The following is a 20,545-nucleotide window of genomic DNA, read 5'->3' on the forward strand; positions in this document are numbered from 1 at the left end:
GTGTCACCTCTGTGAATACTTCCTCTTGACTCACCAGGCAAAACCTAAGATGAACGTGCTGTAGTCCAGGCCCTTGTGGAAAACCCTAGCTAATCTTGTGTCCCTAAAGCAACCTGCACGCAGTGCGCTGTGGCAGTTCAACCATTGTATTAAAACATTTGCATGCCACTATTCTTCACTAAATGATGAGCTTCTTGAAGTCAAGAACAGTGCCTTTTATCCCTGTATTGCCAGTACCTCACCCAGTGCCTGGCCTACAGTAGACAGTGGATAGGTTCTCATAAAGCAAAGGAAGAAATCAATTATATGCTTGTACATATATAAATACAAGTGAGAGTACCCTGCAATGAACTGTGCATAGACTCATTAATGAGAATTCTTCTAATGAGGGAGCTGATGATCTCATGGACATGAATCCCTGGAGAAATGTCAATGCTGAGATTGCTCTGTTAGTAAGGTGATAAAGGGCTAGTCTGTAGAAGTTTTGCACTACTGCGTCAACAAGCTAGAAACATGTTTGGGGCCAGGTTGAGAAGGGCAGTGGTGGCAGGGATGGAGAAAAGTGGATTCAAACTGGCAGTGGCCAGGACTAGAGTAGCTATTGGATAGGGCTGGAGGGTGGGGGAGACGGAAAAATGATAGGTTTGGGTCCTGTTTGGGTGAACAATGGGCAGATGTGTCATTCCCTGAGGAAGATGGGAGGAGCAGGTTGGGGAAGTAGAAGCCAACTCTAAGAAGTGGCTTCATGCAAAGTGGTTTGTTAGGGAGTGAGCTCAGGAAAAATTGTTAAGGAAGTGGGAAAGTAGGGTGGGAAAGCAAAGGAGGGAAAGCGATGGTTTAATGAGTAGCAAAGTCTAGGATGACTGTAGCTCAGGCTCATCGGGGAGCCCTGGAGATAGTGTAGGTAACACTGCAGAGTTTTCCCTACTAGGGGCAAGGGGCCTGGAATATTTATGCCCTCATACTTGTCAATCATTGATTAAAGGCTGCTCTCTTCCAGGTGCTCTTCTCCAGGATCTGTGCACACACCGGAAAAGTGGCTTTCAGTACCCTTTGAGCTGCCCTCCAACAAAACCACATAGGCACTGGTTGTTGGGAGTGAGGCCACCAGAGGATGGCATGCACAAAACCAGCATCCAAGGGGATGTGCACAGAGTAGTGACATCTCTACAGGGATAGTGAGTTTGAGAACTTAATTTGGGACATACTGAGTTTGGGTTAGGTATGGGACAGGTCAACCAAATGGAGATTTTTTTTTTACATTTTTTATTGTGAAAATACTATATATACAAGAAAAGCAATACATTTCAAAGCACACTGCAACAATTAGCTATAGAACAGATTTCAGAGTTTGGTATGGATTGCAGTTCCATAACTTTAGGTTTTTCCTTCTGGCTGATTCAAGACACTGGAGACAAAAAGAAATAACAATGTAATGATTCAGCAGTCATATTCATTTTTTAAATCCTATTGCTCTGTTATAACTCTACCTTCTCCTGTGATCTTTCTCCCAATCTTTAGGGGTATTTGGGCTATGCCCATTCTAACTTTTTCACGTAAGAAAGGGCTGTCAATAATATGGGATAGGGGGATGGAACTAGTTGATGTTCTGGAGAGCCTGGCCTCTCTGGGTTCAGACTCATCTGGCCTAGGAAACCATCTGGTGGTTGTAGGTTTCTGAAAAGTGGAACCTTTGTCGAATCTCAGATAAAGCCCTAGATGTTCATTAGGATTAACAGGAATGGTTTTGGTTGGGGTTTGGCAAGTTATGGTAAATAATAACATCTAGCTGAAGTTTGTGTAAGAGTAACTTCCAGAATAACCTCTAAACTCTATTTGAACTGTCTCAGCCACTGATGTCTTATTTTGTTACAATTCTTTTCCCCATTTTGGTCAGGAAGGCACTGTGAATCCTATGGTTAGGGCCAGGCTCATCCTTGGGAGTCAACTCCCACATTGCCAGGGAGACTCACACTCCTGGATGTCACATCCCAAATAATGGAGAGGGTAATAATTTTACTTGCAGAGTTGGGCTTAGAGAGAGAGAGAGGCCATAACTGAGCAACAAAAGAGGTCCTCTGGAAGTAACACTTAGGCATACCTATAGGTAAGCTTAACTTCTCCACTACAGAAATAAGCTTCACAAGAGCAAGCTTCAAGATCAAGAGCTTGGCCTATAGACTTTGGAGTTCTTAATGTTTGAGATAATATCAGGGGTTTCCTTGGTGGTAAGGCTTAATAGTTCCATATTTTTCTCCTATCCCTCAAGGGATTTTGCTAATACTTTTTGATTATCTGCTTAACATACTCTGGGATGTATCCTGGCATTACATTAAGCTATATAGAATTATCAGCCTCATTCCCATTCTGGGTTCCATGTGTTTGGGTTGTTTAAATGATTTTTCCAGACAGGTTGAATTAGATTATATGCTTCAGAAAATTTAGGTTTTGGTCAAAATATACTCTCTTCCTTTCATCTCATAGAGTAGGTGAAGTTCTAAAATACGATGTCCTACTTACGCCTGTATATATATATTTTTTTTACCAAATAGTGTATTTATTTCAGTGGATCTGTATATATATATACAAAGTATTTACTGTATTTACATCCAAACAAGGAGCATAGTATTACAATAAATTGGTACGTACAGGTATCTATAATATTCCAAAGATGTAAACCTTGTGACATTTGAGCAGTAGATAAAATGTGTAAATAGTCACTTAGCTAGCCATTTATTCGACTTGTGATTAAATTGGTTTTCTAGAACACTTTTACATCAATTGTGGAGAATTAACTGTTTCAGTCATTCATCTAGCACATACTTATAGATCACTTACTTTATGCCAGGCCCTGTACTAGATGCCAGTATACAGCAATGAACAAAGCAGACAAAAATCCCGTTTTTTACAGAGTTTGCATTTTCTGGTAGGGGGATGAAGTGAACATATAACAAAACATATGACTAAAACACAGAGTATGTTAGGCGATTGATAAGTGCTATGGAGAAAAGTAAAGCAGGACATGGGACATGGGGAATATACGTGGGAGTTTGTCACTGTAAATAGAATGGTCAGAGAAGGTCTTGCTGAAAGAGATGTTACCTCTGTATTCTGATTTACATTAGTCCGGACCCCATCAGCTTCGTTCTTATCTTTAAGTGAAACCTGATCTCTTTTTCAGTTTCTGAAACAATTGCTGTTTCAGACCTTCAGAACTGCTGCTCTGAGTCTTAGGTGCCACTTAGGCGCCCAACGTTCCAAGAAAACATCAGGTTATACATATATTGCACAGCCTCTCAAAATCTAGAAACAACAGTTACAGCTCCAGAATAAATGTGGCTGCTGTAAGAGTAAAAGGAGATTCTTAATAGTAAGTCGGATATTCATTTATTAACTCAGTAAATATTATAGAATGCACGCCCTGAGCCTAGTTCTGGTGTAGATAGCAAGGCTCCAAAAAAATAAAGCTTCTACCCTCACTGAACTCTCACTCTAGTGGCAGAGGCAGACAATAAACAATTGAATTATAATGCAATGCCGGACAATAATAAGCGCTAGAAAGAAAACAGAAGCAGAGAAAGAGGACAGGGAATGAAGAGATGAGCTGGGTTTTGGCTAAGGTGTCTTTAAGGAAGTGATATTTTGAGTTGTGACTTGGATGAAGGGAGGGAGCCAACCATACTTTTCATTTGGGGAAAGAGCATTTCAGGTAAAAGGAACTGAGATGGGAATCAGCCTGGAGTAATTGTGGGACGAGAAGGCCTGTGTGACAAGGCAGTGAAAATGAGGCAAGCTGTGGGGTTGTAGATAAAGGGTGAGACAGGCTGCGTAATGCTTTGACCATGAAAAGTGGATTTTGTGGAGGATGGAAATGAGCTCTTTCAAGCACAAAGACAATTCTTTTCCTTTGGAACAGCTGAGATTATATCGACAGCCACACCTTGGCCAAACCACCACACCACTGAGCTGATGAGAAGGGGGCAAAAAACAGTCAAGGAAATCTGCTTCCTTTGCTCTCCTTGTCACAGGCATATTCTACCCAGTTCTCCCAGAGTCACTGCTATTCTAGACGGAGTGCTCATGGTCTGATCATGCCAGGTCCTTCAATCACTCACCATTGCAAACAAGATCAAATCCAAAATCCTTAATCTGACTTTAAAATTCCTTCAGGACATAGAATCTTACTTACTTTCCCAATGTCTTCTCTTGATATTTAAGGCGTATTCACTCTGCTCTTGTTACATTATTATTCTTTCATTTATTCTCTTCAGCCAAGCTCCTTCATGCTTCAAGCTCCTTGTACTTTTATCTTTCAGCCTGGGCACTCTTCCCTGGAGCCCCTTCCCCTCACACTGATCCTCCTTTCCTAAGGTAGCATGGTCTTGGAGGTCTTACCTGATTTCCCAGGTTACTATTATGCATTCCCATAACACTTCATGGTATTTAGAAATGAATTACTTATTGGAAATACTTATTTATTTAGTACCTCTCTTTCTTGCTGGTCTGTAAACTTAAACTATACAAGTACAGGCAGTGTCTTTCTTGAAAAAAGAAGTGTGCTTTGCCAGGGATGTTGGAGGGCAAAACAATGGCCAAAATTCCTGCTACCACACACCCATTCATCCTTCCACCCAACTATTCAACTGTCCATCCACCCATCCATTCATGTACTAGACCCGGTAGATCATTCAAGACCAAAGGCTCCCTGAAAAATTACTTTGTATTATGCCCCTTTGGTAAGCACCATGGAGTTCACGTATGCTTGCCTTGATTCTGCCACTTTCAAAATTTACTGAAAAGGGGTAGGCATTAGGTGAGGCTCTTATGCCACCATTGCATCTAGGGTAGGTGTATAAAAACTTAAGTCCTATCCAAAGGAGAATATTTGAAGTGTCAAAAATGTGAGTTTAAAATTGGTTGTCAATCAAGAAGTAGAGAGGTCAGGATACAATAGGTCATTCTGATGACCTATGATCATCAGAGAAGAACAGGTCTTGCAAAAGTAAGCAGACTAATCAACATTAAAGTTATGTGTGCATATGGGTAAAGGGATCCTGGGGGCCCTCATAATGTGCTGCAGTGGGCAAGCTAGCTCAGTGAGAGGGGCTGGGCCAGGCATCAGCCCTTTACGTATTCATGGTATGCACTGAGGACACCATATTAGCTCCAACCCCTTGACTGCATTTCTGCCTCTGCTTCGTTAAATGGGACTTAAGCCCCATAATTTCAGATGAAACCTTTTTCTTCAACAGGGACCCCATTCCCTAGACCCCTAAGCTTCTTGCCAAGTTCCTATTCTCAGAAGCTTGAGTCCCAAGTTTCTAACCAAGTTGTGAGGCCGATGCTTGCCTGAATTGCAGCATCACCTCTGTCTGGGTCTCCTTGCTACATAGAGGACCCCCAAGCTAGCATCCTGTGTTGAGCTCAAACTCACCAGCTTGCTCTTTCAGATGGTGACCTTAAAAGGTTGGAAATATTCCAAACATTTCTTACATCCCCCATAATTCCTACCTTATAGAGTAGTTAAGAGGACGAAAAGAATGAACTGTTAGAATAGTGCCAGGTACTTGGTAAAGGGGATATGATTGTTAGGTATTATTACCATAACTGCTTTTGTTATCAGTAATTTCCCAGGGCACAGTGCTTTAACATGCAGATGCACTTGCCCCAGGGTTGTGAGGCCTAGTTCTTTAGAGGCCCTGCAACTAAACTTCCTGGGATTTGGGGTAAACCCCTCGATACCTCTGGATCTGTTTCCCCATCTGAGGTCATAACCCCTCTTTGACTATAACATGCCTTATTTTAACAGGCTTAACTTCCAAACATTGGCATGGTGTACCAATGCACTAATTCTCTACAGCATTAAGTAATTCAAAAACAACCATTCAAATGGACTGAATCAAAAGCGGATTTATTGGCTTACAGGTTGATGTCACAGAAAGGGTTACCTTTCTGTCCAGTTTTCAGCTTCACTTTTCTGTGCGTTGACTTCCTACTCAGGCAGCCTCTCCCCAGGCGCCTGCAAACTCTGGGTTTTCAATCTACCAGCCTAGCAATCGCATTTGAACTACGGTGCCTTTTCCTCAGTAATTCTATTTTAAAAATCTCAGACTTTCACTTCTCTGGGACCGAACTGGGTCATTTGTCCATCTCTGAGCCAACACTGAGACAGGGTGAGGGCAGCTGTGTGTGACATATCCCACCCTGAGAACGATGGTGGGGAAGGTTACACAGCCTCATCGTGTTGGGGCTGTGGTTCCCACAGGAAGCTGGAGAACTGTACAGGAAGAAGGAGACATGGTTGCAAAGTAAGTAAAACAGCACAGGTCCACATAAAGCACTCCTGAAAGAAGTCCATTATGAACTGACCCTGACCTACCTCTCTAGTGCCTCCCCTCTGTCCATTAATGAAGGTTAAATTCCATTTTTCAGTTTCCCTTCTTTTGCCAGGACATCTTATTACTGATCTCGGCTGGCTGAATTCTTCCTCACTCTTTCAGAATTGCAGGGAACTGTCCTCTATCACTATCGGAAGCGTTCCTTGTTCCTTCCCCTGTGCTCCCCATTGCCATGCTTCAATCTACAATTTAGAGCTTACGATGATGTAATGTGAATGTGACTATTCATTTCAGTGCCTGTCTCCTCCACTAAATTGTGAACCCTAGAGGGCAGTGACTGTGAGATTTATCTTCGTAGCTCTAGTGCTTGGAGTGGTGGTGGTGGTGGTACACAGTAGGAACTTAATAAATGTTTCTTGCATTAAAACGATTCAACCAAGTTTCAATATATCTAAACCTTGCCAGTGTCCCTAGTCGCACATCATTTCTTTATGGCCTAGAGGATGCCGGGAAGATCAATGAGACGATATCACAAAGGCCTGGGAGAGGACGCCAGCGACTAAGCACAAAGCTTTGTTATCGGTGGTGTATCGCTTATTAAGAGACCCTGGCACATTGCATCTGCCAGGGGCTGGATAAGAGAAAGTCGTGACCAGAATGCCAAAGCGGAAAAAAGTTCGGTTGGCAAATGCCGAAGACATCAGCTAAAAGCCCATAATTTACATTGGGTTAGTAGGTGAAAGATTAGGTGACCACTGCAACAATCCCTTCTCAGCGAATGAACATCTCATTTATAAAAATATTGATTCCACTTCTTTGGACATAATTGATTAATTATATTTTGGGAGAGAAAAATCGTTTTCAGGTCTCTGCAGGGTTTGCCTTGCCTCATCTCACAGCGTCCTGTTCCCCTGACTGCTGATAACCTATTTTTCAAGACTGCAACTCCTCCCTTTTAGGAAGTGGGGGGCCACGGAATATGCAAGAAAATGGGAAGAATCCGTCTCTGAGAACTTCTTAGGTAGTTTGTAAAAAGAAATATTCTGAGCAGAGACTATCAGAGCCTCCTTCTTTGAAATGGTAAACACCTTAGAAATTACCTAACACAGAGGTCCTTGACTTCCAAATCTTTCAACCCATCGATCATTGCATTTTAGGAAAAGATGGGCTAGGAAAATGGGAGATCCAAAATACTTTAAAATTCTACTTTCCTCCATCATTAAAGGCCATGTACATGTTCTCTACGGGAATTTAGAACAATACAGAACAAAGAAGAAAATAAAAATGAGCTTCCATTATCTCATCACCTAGAGATAATCACTAAAAGACACTGTCTTTTCTGTAAATTTTTTACAATATCAGAGTTATTCTCTCTCTATTTTTTTATAAGCTGCTCTTTCACTTATTTTGAAACATTATCATGATTTCTCTTTGTTATTAAATGACCTTTTTCAACACGATTGTTAAGGGCTGGATAATATTTTGTCATATATGTGTATAATAATATCTTAGCTATTTTCCACTTGTTGGGTGTTATGGTGTTTCTGGTTTTCTTTTTTTTTTTTGCTATTAAAAATAACAATGCAGGGCGGGCCGCGGTGGCTCAGCGGGCAAAGTGCTTGCCTGCTATGCCGGAGGACCTCGGTTCGATTCCCGGCCCCAGCCCATGTAACAAAAACGGAGAAACAGAATACAATAAAAACAAGAAAATGTTTAAAGATGTTTCCCTTTCTTCCTTCCTTCCTTCCTTCTATCCTTCCTTCCTTCTCTCTGTCTTTCCTTTAAAAAAAAAAAAAAAAAAAAAAAAAAAATAACAATGCAATTAGCAGCATGATATATAAAGCTTCGCATATATCTCTAGATAATTCCTTAGTCTACATTCCTAAAGGTGGAATTGCTGTGGCAAATGCTGTTCATATTTTTAGGATTTTTTTATATGTTTGAAACAGTCTTCTAAAAAAATGCATCAATTTATACTTTCACTAGTACTTATTTTCTTGTATACAGTGCAAGACACATTGCCCAGACACAGTATTAGCATTGTTTGGAAAAAACCTTTGCCAACTTTATAGCCAAAGAAAACTGTCTGATTATTTTTGCTTAAAAACAGTTTTATTGAAATATAATCCACATAGAAGGCAATTCACCCATTACTATTGTACAATTCTGTTTTTTAAATTCACAATACTGTACAACATCACCATCATCTAATTTTAGAACATTTCCATTTTCCCCAGAAGAAAACCCACCACTACCTCTCCCTCCCTAGGCAACCACTAATCTATTCTTTGTCTTTCTCTGTTTGCCTATTCTGGGTATTTCATATAAATGGAATCAAACAGATTGTGATCTTTTATGACTTGGCTAAACGTTTTCAATGTTTCATTCATGCTGTAGCATGTATCATACTTCATTCCCTTTATTGCTGAATAATATCCCATTGTACAGATATACCACATTGTATTTATTCATTCCTCAGTTGATGAACATTTGGGTTGTTTTTAGTTTTTGGTTATTATGAACATTCTGATATGATCATTGGTGTGCAAGTTTTGGTGGGGACGTATGTTTTCATTTCTTTCGGGCACGTACCTGGGAGTAAATTTGCTGGGTCATATGGTAACTCCATGTTTAAAATTTTGAGGATCTGCTGAACTGTTTTTCAGAGTAGCTGTAGTGTTTACGTTTTCATCCTAAATGTATGAAGGTTCTAATTTCTCCACATCCCTGCCAACACTTGTTATTGTTTGTCTCTTTCATTACACATGGTTATGAAGTGGCCTCTCATTGTGATCTGGATTTTCATTTCTTACTGATGAATAATGTTAAGCATCTTTTCATGCGCTCATCTTCTTCAGAGAAATGTCAATTCAAGCCTTTTGTCCATTTTTTTCTTAGGTTGTCTTTTTATTAGAGAGTTGTAGGTTTTATATATTCTGGATACACATTTCCTTTCAGATATGTGATCTGAAAATATTTTCTCTGAAGTTGTGGATTCGTAGTATTCTTTGCAGCAGAAAAGTTTTAAATTTTGATGTAAGGTAATTTATCTACATTTTCTTTTTGTCGCTGGTGCTTTTGGTGTTAAGAAAACATTCCCTACCCCAAAGGAAGGAAGATTTACTCCTATGTTTTCGGCACTTACATTAAGGTCTGTTGAATTAAAAAAATAGTAGACGTTGCACATACATATTTCTTCTTTGTGAATTTTCTGCTCATCTGCTTTGTTCATTTTCCCATTAGGCTGTGATTTTTTCCTTATTGATTTTTACGAGTAATTTATATATTGAATGTTAACACTTTGTCTTATTGTTGCAGTTTTATTTTCTGCCTATTAACTTTGCTTATGGTGCAAAGTTATTCTCTTACAAAATTGTTCTTTTTTTCAGTGGTTGCCAGAGGCGTGGAGAGTGGGAATGAGAATGATTATTTAATGGGCCCTGGATTTCCTTTTGGGGCTGTAGAAAAGTTCTGGGACTAGATATGGTTATGGTTGCAATTGTGAATATACTTAATGCCACTGAATTGTACATTTTGATACGGTTAAAACAATGAATTTTTTTTTTTTTTTGCACGGGCAGGCAGCAGGAATCCAGCAGGGTCTCCGGCATGGTAGTGAGAATTCTGCCTGCTGAGCTACCATGGCCAGCCCTAAAATAGTAAATTTTATGTTCTGTGTATTGTACCAACATTAAAAAATACATTTATGCATTCAAAAAATTCTTTTTTTACTCAGTTAATGAGCAAGAAGACCAGAGTCTTAGGTACAAGGATTAAAAAAGAGGATTTTTCTCTCGGGCTCTACCTGTGGCTGGGCATGTGGCTTCATTGCAGAACCGTGCCCTTTCCACAATTTTCCTGGAAAATGGGTAAAGAATGGTTAATCCTGGATTAGAACCACTCAGTTGGAAATGTAAGGCTGTGGTTAGAGACACAGGCCTTGGCACCAGGCAGGATGTGGTTCGAATCCTGGGGTTGCTGATTATTAACTGAGTGAGTGACCCTGGCTATAGTATTTAGTCTCTTTGAGTTCATTTTCCTCATCTGTAAATTTGGAACAATGATCCCTGCATCACAGGTGATTGCAAAGAGTCACCAAGAGAGTCCTTGTGGGAATGACAATATGGCTGACAAGAAACCTGAAAGTATTCCCTCTAGAAATATCTAGAAATGCTAGGAATAGTGTAACAAGTTTAATTTTAAACACATAGATGAACTTGCAAACAATAAAGGGGAATCCGTAACTGAAAACTAGGATCAACAGGTGGGCAGGTGGTGAGGCCTTCCTTGGATGGGGTATTGATGTTTTCCAACTTGGGTAAGTGGGTTTTAATAGTCATTGAGGACAGAGACAAGGTCTTTAGGACCCTCAGAATGTGGGGCATTGGAACTGAGAGCTCCACATACAGCAAAACTCTCAAAAAAGGCAATATCCTCAGAGAAAGAATAGACTAGAAAATTTCCACCCACCAGTACAGGAACAGGACAGGAAACTTTGTCTATTTCTGTTCAATTTCTGTATAGAAAATGTCCCCGTATGGCTTCATAACCACAGATCTCCTGCTCCTCATGTATATTTGAGATTTAAATAAAATTTGTCTGATATTTTTCTTTTCCAGAATTTTTTTACTGAGTATGGAAGAAGAAGAAACATTCCTCACTCATTGCATGAAATAAACATTGACACCAAACCCTAACAAGGACAGTATAAGAAAGTATGATTTCAGGCCAGTCTCACTTATGAACACGATTGGAAAAGCCTCAAACAGGATGTTAGCAAAAAGAATCCAGCACTGAATTGGTTGAAGAGATACACTTAATGTTGATGTTGGGTTTATTCTGGGGATGTGAGTTTGGACAACATAAGAAAATCAATGAATATAATTCTCTCCATGTTGGAAATTGAATTATGTACCCACAAAAGACATGTTCAAGTCTTAATCCTCAGTCCTGTGGGTATGAGTCCATTTGTAAATAGGACCTTTGAGGTGTTATTATCAGTTAAGGTGTGGACTTATTTATGGGTAAGATCTTTGAAGATCTGGTTTAGTTGAGTCCATATTGCATCAGGGCGGGCCTTATTCCTTATGACTGGAGTCCTTATACACAGAGGAAATTCAGACGCAGTCCGTCCGTAGGAGCCAGAAGTCAATGGAAGCCAGAAGTCAGAAGAAGCCAGAAAATGAGGCAGATTGCCATGTGACAGAGGCAGAGTGGCCAACCAAGGAGATCCAAGCATTGTGCCAAGCCAGCACTAGAATGCTACAGACTCAGAGAAAGCATGGCCCGTGGAGACCTGGATTTGGGACTTACAGCTTCCAAAGTCATAAGGCAACACATTCCTGTTGTTTAGGCCAGTCCATTCTGTGGTATTTGTCATAGCAGCCCTGACAAACTAAGACACCCTATTAAATGAAGGGAGAAATAGCTTGTTATCGTTTCGATCAATGTTGAAAAAGATGATAAAGTATTTTAGCACAAGAAGACTAGAAGAGAATTTCCCTTAAGCTGATATAAAAATCTTGTAACATCTGTTTCCCTCAAGAAACATGTACTTCCCTCAAGAAACAAACAAACAAGCAAAACAAACAAAAATTCAACAAATGGTGCTACAATGTTAGGACACTCACATGGAAAAATAATGAAATGTGACCCAGCCATAAAGCAAACAAACAAGCAAAAATCCTGTACCAAACATTGTCTTTGTTGGAAAATTGGTGAAAGCACTCCCTTTAAGATCAGGAACAAGAAAGTGGTATCTGCTGTCACTGTTTTATTCAACATTGTACTGGAAGGTCCAGGCAGCCCAGTGATAATAGAAAAGAAATAAAAGCTATTAAGATTAGAGAGGAAGAAAAAAAACTGTTCATATTGTTAATATTCCCAGAAGATATGATTAGTTACATAGAAAACTCAAAAGAACCTATGGCTAATTTATTAGAATTAACAAGAGAATTTAGCACAACTCTTGCGCAAAAAATTAATATACCATAATAAATTACATTTGCATTCAACAGCAATCAATGTTAGAAAATGTAATAAAGTATGTGCCATTTAAAATAGTACATATAGAGAAATCTATATCTAATGATTTGTTAAGACTTTTAAGCAGAAAATTATAAAATGTTATTTAAAGAAATTTAAGGAGACATAAAGGGATATTTTATCTTCATGAATAAGAAGACTCAATTCCATAAAGATGTCAGTTCTTCTCAAGTTGATCTAAAAAGTCAATGTTATTCCTATTAAAATTCTGGCAGGTTTCATTTGGTAGAATTTGACGCTAATACTAAATTTTATGGTAGCATAAAGGGCTAGGAATATCTACAGTACTCATAAAGATCAACCATGAAGAGTAACTTTCTTTGCCTTATATTAAGAGCTACTATAAAGCTGTATTAATTAAAAATCATGACGGTACTAATACATGCTACAACGTAGCTGAACCTTGAAGATACAAGGTTGAGTGAAATAAGCCAGACACACAAAACATATTGTATAATCTCGCTCATAAAGAAGAAGCATGTTCATAGGGACAGATAGCACTTTACAGTTTACCAGGAATCAAAGGTCAGAGGCAGGGGTGTTATTGCTTAATGGGCACAGATTTTTTGTTTGAAGTGACGAACAAGTTTTGCTGATGAAAGGAGGTGATGGTAAAACAATATTGTGAATGTAATTAATAACACTGCATTTGTACACTTGAAAATTACTGAAGTGAGACATTTGAGTTGTATATCTGTTACTACAATAAAAAGTTAAATCAAAGCTATGATAATGCTATGATTATAAAGACAGTGTGGCATAGGGATAGATGAGTAGCTATATCCCTAGCTCACACTATACCCAAATATAAATTCTGGGTGGATTAAAGATTCAATTGTTAAAGGCAAACATAAAATCCGTTAGAAGACCACATTAGAGATTAGGATTATGACAATTGTGATGGTTTGGAGGCTCTGTGGACCCCAGAAAATTATGTTTTTTAAGGGTAATCCATTCTTGTGAGTGTAAATCTATTGTAGATAGAACCTTTTGAGTAAGATTATTTTCTTACTGGAATTCTTTATAAAGGGGGTGAAAATGGAGAGAGAATACAGAGAGAAAAACATGGAAGCTGAGAGAGAAAGGCACAGAAACAGACAGGAAGCCGCTGAAGCCAGAAGCTGGAAAGAGTAGAACTTGGAAAACAAAGGAGAGACTGGCAAATGCTGCCATGTGCTTCGTCATCTGACAGAAGAGCCCAGGATCCCGGCAGCTAACCTGTCTTCAGAAAGAAGGGATTGTCTTGATGATGCCTTGATTTGGACATTTTAATTGGCCTCAGAACTGTAAGATTGTAAGCTGATACATTCTCATTGTTAAAAGCCAGCCATTTCTAAGCTATTGCCTTTTGGCAGCCTACCATACTAAAACAACAAAGCACCAGGAAAGAATATTTTTAAAATAATACATGAAAAATACAAACCAACCAGGGAAATATGAGCAAATTTGATTGTATCAAAATTAGAAACACCTGTAGAAAACAGAAACAACAATAAAAGAGAGTGAAAATACAAGCCTCAACGCAGGAGAAGATATCTGCAAAAAAAATTGGCAAAAATATTAGTATCTAGAAAAATAGAGAAATTCTACAAGTCAATATAAGTGAGATGATCAAGTAGAAAAATGGGCAAGCTACTTGAAAAGGTTTATTCATAGACGTGGGAGCATGAATGCCAATAATCATAAAAAAGATGTCCAACATTCATTAAAACAATAAAGAGTTATTACTTCACATTCTCTTGATTGGCAAGCAAAAAAAATTTGGACAATATTAATTGTTGGTTAGGCTATTGAGAGATGATAAATCTTATACACTTCTGGTGGGAGGATAAATTTGTAAGCACTTTAGAAATCAATTTAGTTTTCTATGGTGAAGGAGAACATAATCATATCCTCAGACCTAGCAGTTTCCAGTTCTCTAGGTGTTTATCCTGGAGAAATGCTTGCACAGCGGGAGACTCATACAAGAATGTACATAGCAGCAGTGTTTATTAATAGCAAAAAAAAAGTACCTAGAAATACTTATCTACTTTGGAATGGATAAATACATTTTGGTACATTCAATGGGATTCTAAACAGCAGTGAAAATGACCCAAGGTTACATGCAACAGCAAGGATGAATCTCAAAAACATAAAGCGCATGAGTAAAGCAAATGCAGATAAGTAATGCATTATGATTCCATTTATTTGAAGTTCAAAGCCCATGAACGATTAACTGATATATTGTTTAGGGGTACAAAAGTAATAAAGTTATGCAGAAAACAAAAGGAATGATAAATAGAATTGATACGCAGGAGGAGATTATGAATCTGAAGGGAAGGGACCAGGCTAAGGTGGGGGAGGAGCCTGCTGGTAGTTTCAAAAGCTGTGTCCAAGGTGCTGACGATGCTCTGTTTCTTGAACTACGTATTGGATACACAGGTATCTATAGCATTGTTTCCTGCCTCACCCATATGTTATGAATATTCATTAGGATCTATCTGATATCGTTTGACAGGGCCAAGAAACTTTTTCAGTAAAAAGCCACATAATGAATATTTTAGACATGCTTGTCATAAAGTCTCTGTTGCAGCTATTCAACTTTGCCTGCAAGCAACTATAGATGATACAGAAATAAATGTGCATGGCTGTGTTTCAGTAAAAACTTATTTATAAAAGGAAGTTTTGGCTGGATTTGGCCCTCAGGGTGTAGTTCATTGACCCCTATTTTATAACATCAATTAAAAATAAACACATATACCAGGTGTGTATTAATGGAAAGAAAATTTGTGTATCTACGTTAATATAAAACAAAATATTTTTTAAAGAAAAATTCGTTATTAATGTTAGAGCATTGTTGTACAATGATAGTAGTAGCGATTCATCAGGAAGTTGGAACAATTCTGAATTTGTCTAGATTCAAGTTTTGTAAAGTTGGTATTGACAAAATTACAAGGGTAATTACACAAATCGACAATCAGAATAGGAGAGTTTAACCACATCTCTCAGTAACTGATAGGTTAAATAGAAAAAAAAAACCTAAGGCTATGGAAAATCCAAGTAACAAAATTAGCAAATTTTGAGCTAATGGACATGTAATGTTTAGAGACTATGAATTATTTTCCAAACCTCATGCAATGTTTTAAAAAGTTGGCTACAGTCCAGGCCAAATAGCAGATCTAAATAACTATCAACAAATACTATATTCCAGGCACAATTTCATAACATTAGAAATCCATAACAAAAATATATATATAATTTGGAATTTTACACTATATGTGTAGATAATTCATGTATCAAAGATTTGATAAATGAAAAAATCAAAATGGAAAATTAGAAAATATGCATAACAATGACAAAGATAATCTTGCAGATCAAAATTTGTCCCTGTTTTAGTTGTATTATATATTCTGATGAAAATCTTATTAAAAATAAGATTTATGTTTTGCAAATATTTTCTCTTTTCATTCTTTTAGCAGTCTCTTTTGTTTTAAATAGTTTTATTGAGGTACAATTTACATATCATAAAGTTCACCCATTTTGAGTGTATAATTTGATATTTAATAAATATACAGTTATACATAATCCAATTTTAGAATATTTCCATCTGCCACTAAAGTTCCCTTGTGCTGATTTGTTTTCACTCTCTGTTCCCAGATTAGTGGGAGCAGGAACCACTAATCTGCTTTCTGACTCCATGGATTTGCCTTTTTTGGGCAGTTCATATAAGTAGATATTATACTATGTGGCCTTTGTGTCTGGCTACCTCCACCTAGCAAAATGTTTTCGAGATTCATTCATGTTGTGTGTATCGATAGTTCACTCTTTTATTTCTGAGTGGTATCACTTTGTATGGATATATCACAATTTTTTTTATCCATTCAACAGCTGATGGACATTTAGAGTGTTCCAAGATTGTTACAAATAATGCTGCTATGAACATTTATACACGTCTTCGTGTAGACATATTCTTTTTCTTCTTTTAAAAATTTATGTTTATTTTAAAATTTTTCCAATATTTTATTAATATTCAATTATACCATACAATTGAAACACCCTATATTCCCACCACCTGATAATATGTTGGCCTTCATTTTTTACTTACTATATATTTATATATATGTATTTAATTTTTATTATAGTTACATTTACACAACTCAAAATTTCTAATTTTAGCTACTTTCAAGAGTAAAATTTAGTTGTTTTAATTGCACTGACAATATTGTGGTACCATCATATTACCCTGACCTTTTCATCATCTCAATAAGAAGCTCTGCATGCATTAGATAATAACTCCCTCTTACCCCCAACCCCTGGTAACCCGTAATCTACTATCTGTCGCAATGAAATTTATTTCTTCTAGGTATTTCATACAAGCAAGCCCATACAATGTTTGTGTTTTTGTGTCTTGTTTATTTCACTCAATATGATGTCTTCAAGGTTCATCCATGTTGTAGCATGTATTAGTACTTAATTCCTTTTCATGGCTGAATAACATTTCATTCTGTGTATATACCACACTTTGTAACTATTGATGGACATTTGGGTTGCTTCCACCTTTTGGCTATTGTAAATACTGCTGTTACAAACATTGATGTACACATAACTGTTCAAGCTCCTGCTTTCAATTTTTAGATATTTTATTTTTCTTGAGGTAAATAGAAGTAAAATTATGGACTCTTATGCTTAATTTATGTTTATCTTTATGAGAATCCAACAAACTTTTCTAAAGCAGTGCAGTGTATGAGAGTTCCAATTTAAACACGTTCTAGACAACGACTTTCTGTCTTTTCAATTATCATCATCCTAGGTGGGTACTGAGTAGTATCTTATCGTAGTTTAAATTAGGTTTTCTTAACTGCTAATGATGTTGAATCTTTTCATATGTTTATTGGCCATGTGTATATCTTCTTTAGTAAAATTCCCATTAAAGTCTTTTGCACATTTTTTACTGTTGGCCATTATTTCTTCAAGTTTTTTTTTATCTCTACCCTTTCCATTCAGGGACGCCTATTTCATGTATTTCAGGGCACTTCACGTTGTCTTACAGCTCACTGATGTTCTGCTCATTATTTTTTTCTTTTTTGCTCATTATTTTTAATCCTTGTGTTTCATTTGGATAGTTTCTACTAATATCTTCAGTTTTACTAATCTTTTCTTCTTCCATGACTTATCTGTTGCTTCTTTACACCATCTAATGTGTTCTTCATCTCAGATAGTTTAGTGCTTGTATCTAGAGGTTTGATTTTTTTTTATTTGTTCCAGGTCTCTAGTTGACATTTTCAATGTTTTAGCTAGTTTCTGTTTACTATTTCTATCATCTGTGTCTTTCCTGAATTAGTTCTGATTGATTGATTTCTCATTATGGGTCATATTTTTCTTGTTTATTGTATATTCGATAATTTATGAAAAAATGCCTATTTTGATTTGGAATTTCACTTTGTTGTGTACTGGGTATTTCTTTTATTCCTATAGTTCCTGTTGAGCTTTGTCCGGGGGACACCATTTAGTCTCAGGCTAATTTTGCCCCACTACTGAAGCAAAACCTTCTAAGTCATCTATCCGATATGCTTAGGACTATGAGGTCTTCCATTATAACTTAGGGGAACAGGCATTATTTCCTGGCCTTGTGTGATCTCTGAGTATTATACCCTTTAATCCTTTTGAGTGGTTCTTTAACTAGCCTTGGAGAGTTTTCTCACTGATAAGGTGATCAGGTGAAGACTCAACAGCAATCTGCCTATCTCCCGAGACCTCTCCCTGTATAGCTTTCTCCTTTCTGGTATTCTGCTCTGTGAACTCTAGCTACCTTGGACTCCCCTCAGGCAATTAAGGACTTTCCTCTCCTTAATTCGTTAAGACTACTGGATGCTGCTGGAGTCGCCTTCCCTATGCTGAATGCTGAAAAATTTCTGTAGGCAGTAAGCTGGAGTAGTTGTAGGATTCACCTCATTTGTTTCTTCTTTACCAGGGATCACTGGTTTTTTTGTTTTTTTGGCCTGATCTCTTGGGAGTAATTATTTCATTTTTTAAAAAAGTAATTTAAAAAAACTGTTACAGTTGACATGAAAAGATGCTTACCACGATACTATCGACGATGGAAATGTTTTAGTAATGGATGGTGCTGATGGTAGCACAACACTCTGGATGCAATTACAGCACTGAAATATATATCTGAATGTGATTAAAAGGGGAAATGTTAGATCGTATATATGGTAACAGAATAAAAAGTTTTAAAAATCCATGCAACTACACTACATAACAGTCATCCCTGAGTTAAACTATAATTAATAGTACAATTATAAAAATGTACTATCATCAATTGTAATAAATGTTCCATACCAATGCAAAGTATTAATAAGGAGGTATATGAGAATCCTGTATTTTATGCATGATTGCTCTGTAAATCCACGACTTCACTAATAAAGGAAATAAAAATCAAAACAAATCCTTGGAGGAATAAACCTGTTTCAGGTGATATGGTAAATCCTGTTCTTGGCTAGGAATAGAAGTGATTCTATTCAATTCTGAACTGAAGGTACAATGATAGGGTAAAACATAATCACCCATATGTGCAGGCACACACACAAAAATAAATGGTATAACAACTTTAAAGAAGAAAAAAAACCCTGTTATTATTCACAGTTAGTATTATATGAAAAACTTCTACAGAATATACAGGCAAATTAATAATTAAATAAATGAATTCAGCAAGTTGCTGATATGAGATTAATATGCAGGAAAAAAAACAATTATCTTCTTAAACACCAGCCAGAAACAATTAAAAGCAGTAAATAAAAGATTTAATATACCAGTGCAATAATATCTGTAAATTAATTAGTACTACATCAAGCAAAACATGTACATAAACTGTATGGAGAAAACTTTAACATACTACTTGAAACGTATAAGAAAAAAGAGAAAAAACATAAAAGAAGACATAAATAAATGGGAAAATCATGCTGAGTTGATAGATCAGAAAATCTCAATTTACAATGGCAATTCTTAACACATTTATCTATGAATTCATGAGACTGTTATAAAACATGCACATCCTTATATTGCTGTTATTATTTGAAAATCATGAGAGAGTCTATAAGATTCATGTGGGAAACTAAGGACCAAGAAGATCCAAGACAATTTTGAAGAAGAAAAACTAAGAGAGAGCATTTCCTTCTGAGGGGTTGTTCTAGTTTGCTAGCTGCTGGAATGAGATATAACAGAAATGGAATAGCTTTTAAAAAGGGGAATTTATTAAGTTGCTAATTTATAGTTGTAAGGCCATAAAATGTCCCAATTAAAGCCTATCTATAAAAATGTCCAACCTAAGGTACCAACAAGAGGTTACTTTCACTCAAGAAAGGCTGATGAAATTCGAGGTTTCTCTCTCACCTAGAAAGGCACATGGTGAACATGGTGCTGTCTGCTAGCTTTCTCTCTAGGCATTTTGTTTCTTGAAGCTCCCCCAGGAGCATTTTCCTTCTTCATCTCCAAAGGTCTCTGGCTGTGTGGGCTCTTGGTCTTGTGGTTCTCTCTTTCCAAAATGCTTCCTACTTTAAAGGAGTCTAGTAATCAAGACCCACCTGGCATGGATGGAGTCATATCTCCACAGAGATAAACTAATCATGTTTCCAACCTACAGCATTGAATAAGGATTAAAAGATCCACAAGATGGCTCAGAATTCAAACATGACTTTTCTAGTGTACATAATCCTTTCAAACTAGCACAGGGGTCAAGAGTTATTGTAAAGCTGTGATATCAGTCAGGGCCAGTCAAGAGACAGAAACCACAGCATTTAATATACACTATGGACTGGGTAGAAAATTGTTAATTGGGTAAATAAAAGATTAAAAAGGAATGTAATGACATCACTGAGGGAATAGCCATAGGAATTATCTAATATCTCCAGAGCCGAGAGACAAAGGAAAGTGATTGACCTTATTGAAGGTGAGTGCTTAGAGAAGCACCCTGCACAGCTGAACTGCTCAGCTAGTTCTGCAGTCTTTGAGTTTGGAGGAGAAGCCATGGGGGAAGGAAGGAGACTTCGGCCAGTGGGCACTGGGGTCTCTGAGGGGGACAAGATGAAGCTGGTTCTGCATGTGTTAGGGAAACTTGCAAACTGGTCAAGCTTTTCCTTTGGGAAAGAACTGGTGGAGTGATAGTGGATGATATCCATAAGGAC

General features: G+C 37.4%; 1 long non-coding RNA gene across 3 annotated transcripts in view; it reads left to right on the forward strand.

Annotated features, from left to right (window-relative positions):
• LOC143667340 (uncharacterized) overlaps positions 1 to 20,545 on the forward strand; it is a 172,636-nt gene that overhangs the window by 41,142 nt on the left and 110,949 nt on the right. The gene's annotated exons all lie outside the window — the stretch shown is intronic.

This window comes from Tamandua tetradactyla, chromosome 23 (genome assembly GCF_023851605.1).
Source record: "Tamandua tetradactyla isolate mTamTet1 chromosome 23, mTamTet1.pri, whole genome shotgun sequence".
NCBI classification, from domain to species: domain Eukaryota; kingdom Metazoa; phylum Chordata; class Mammalia; order Pilosa; family Myrmecophagidae; genus Tamandua; species Tamandua tetradactyla.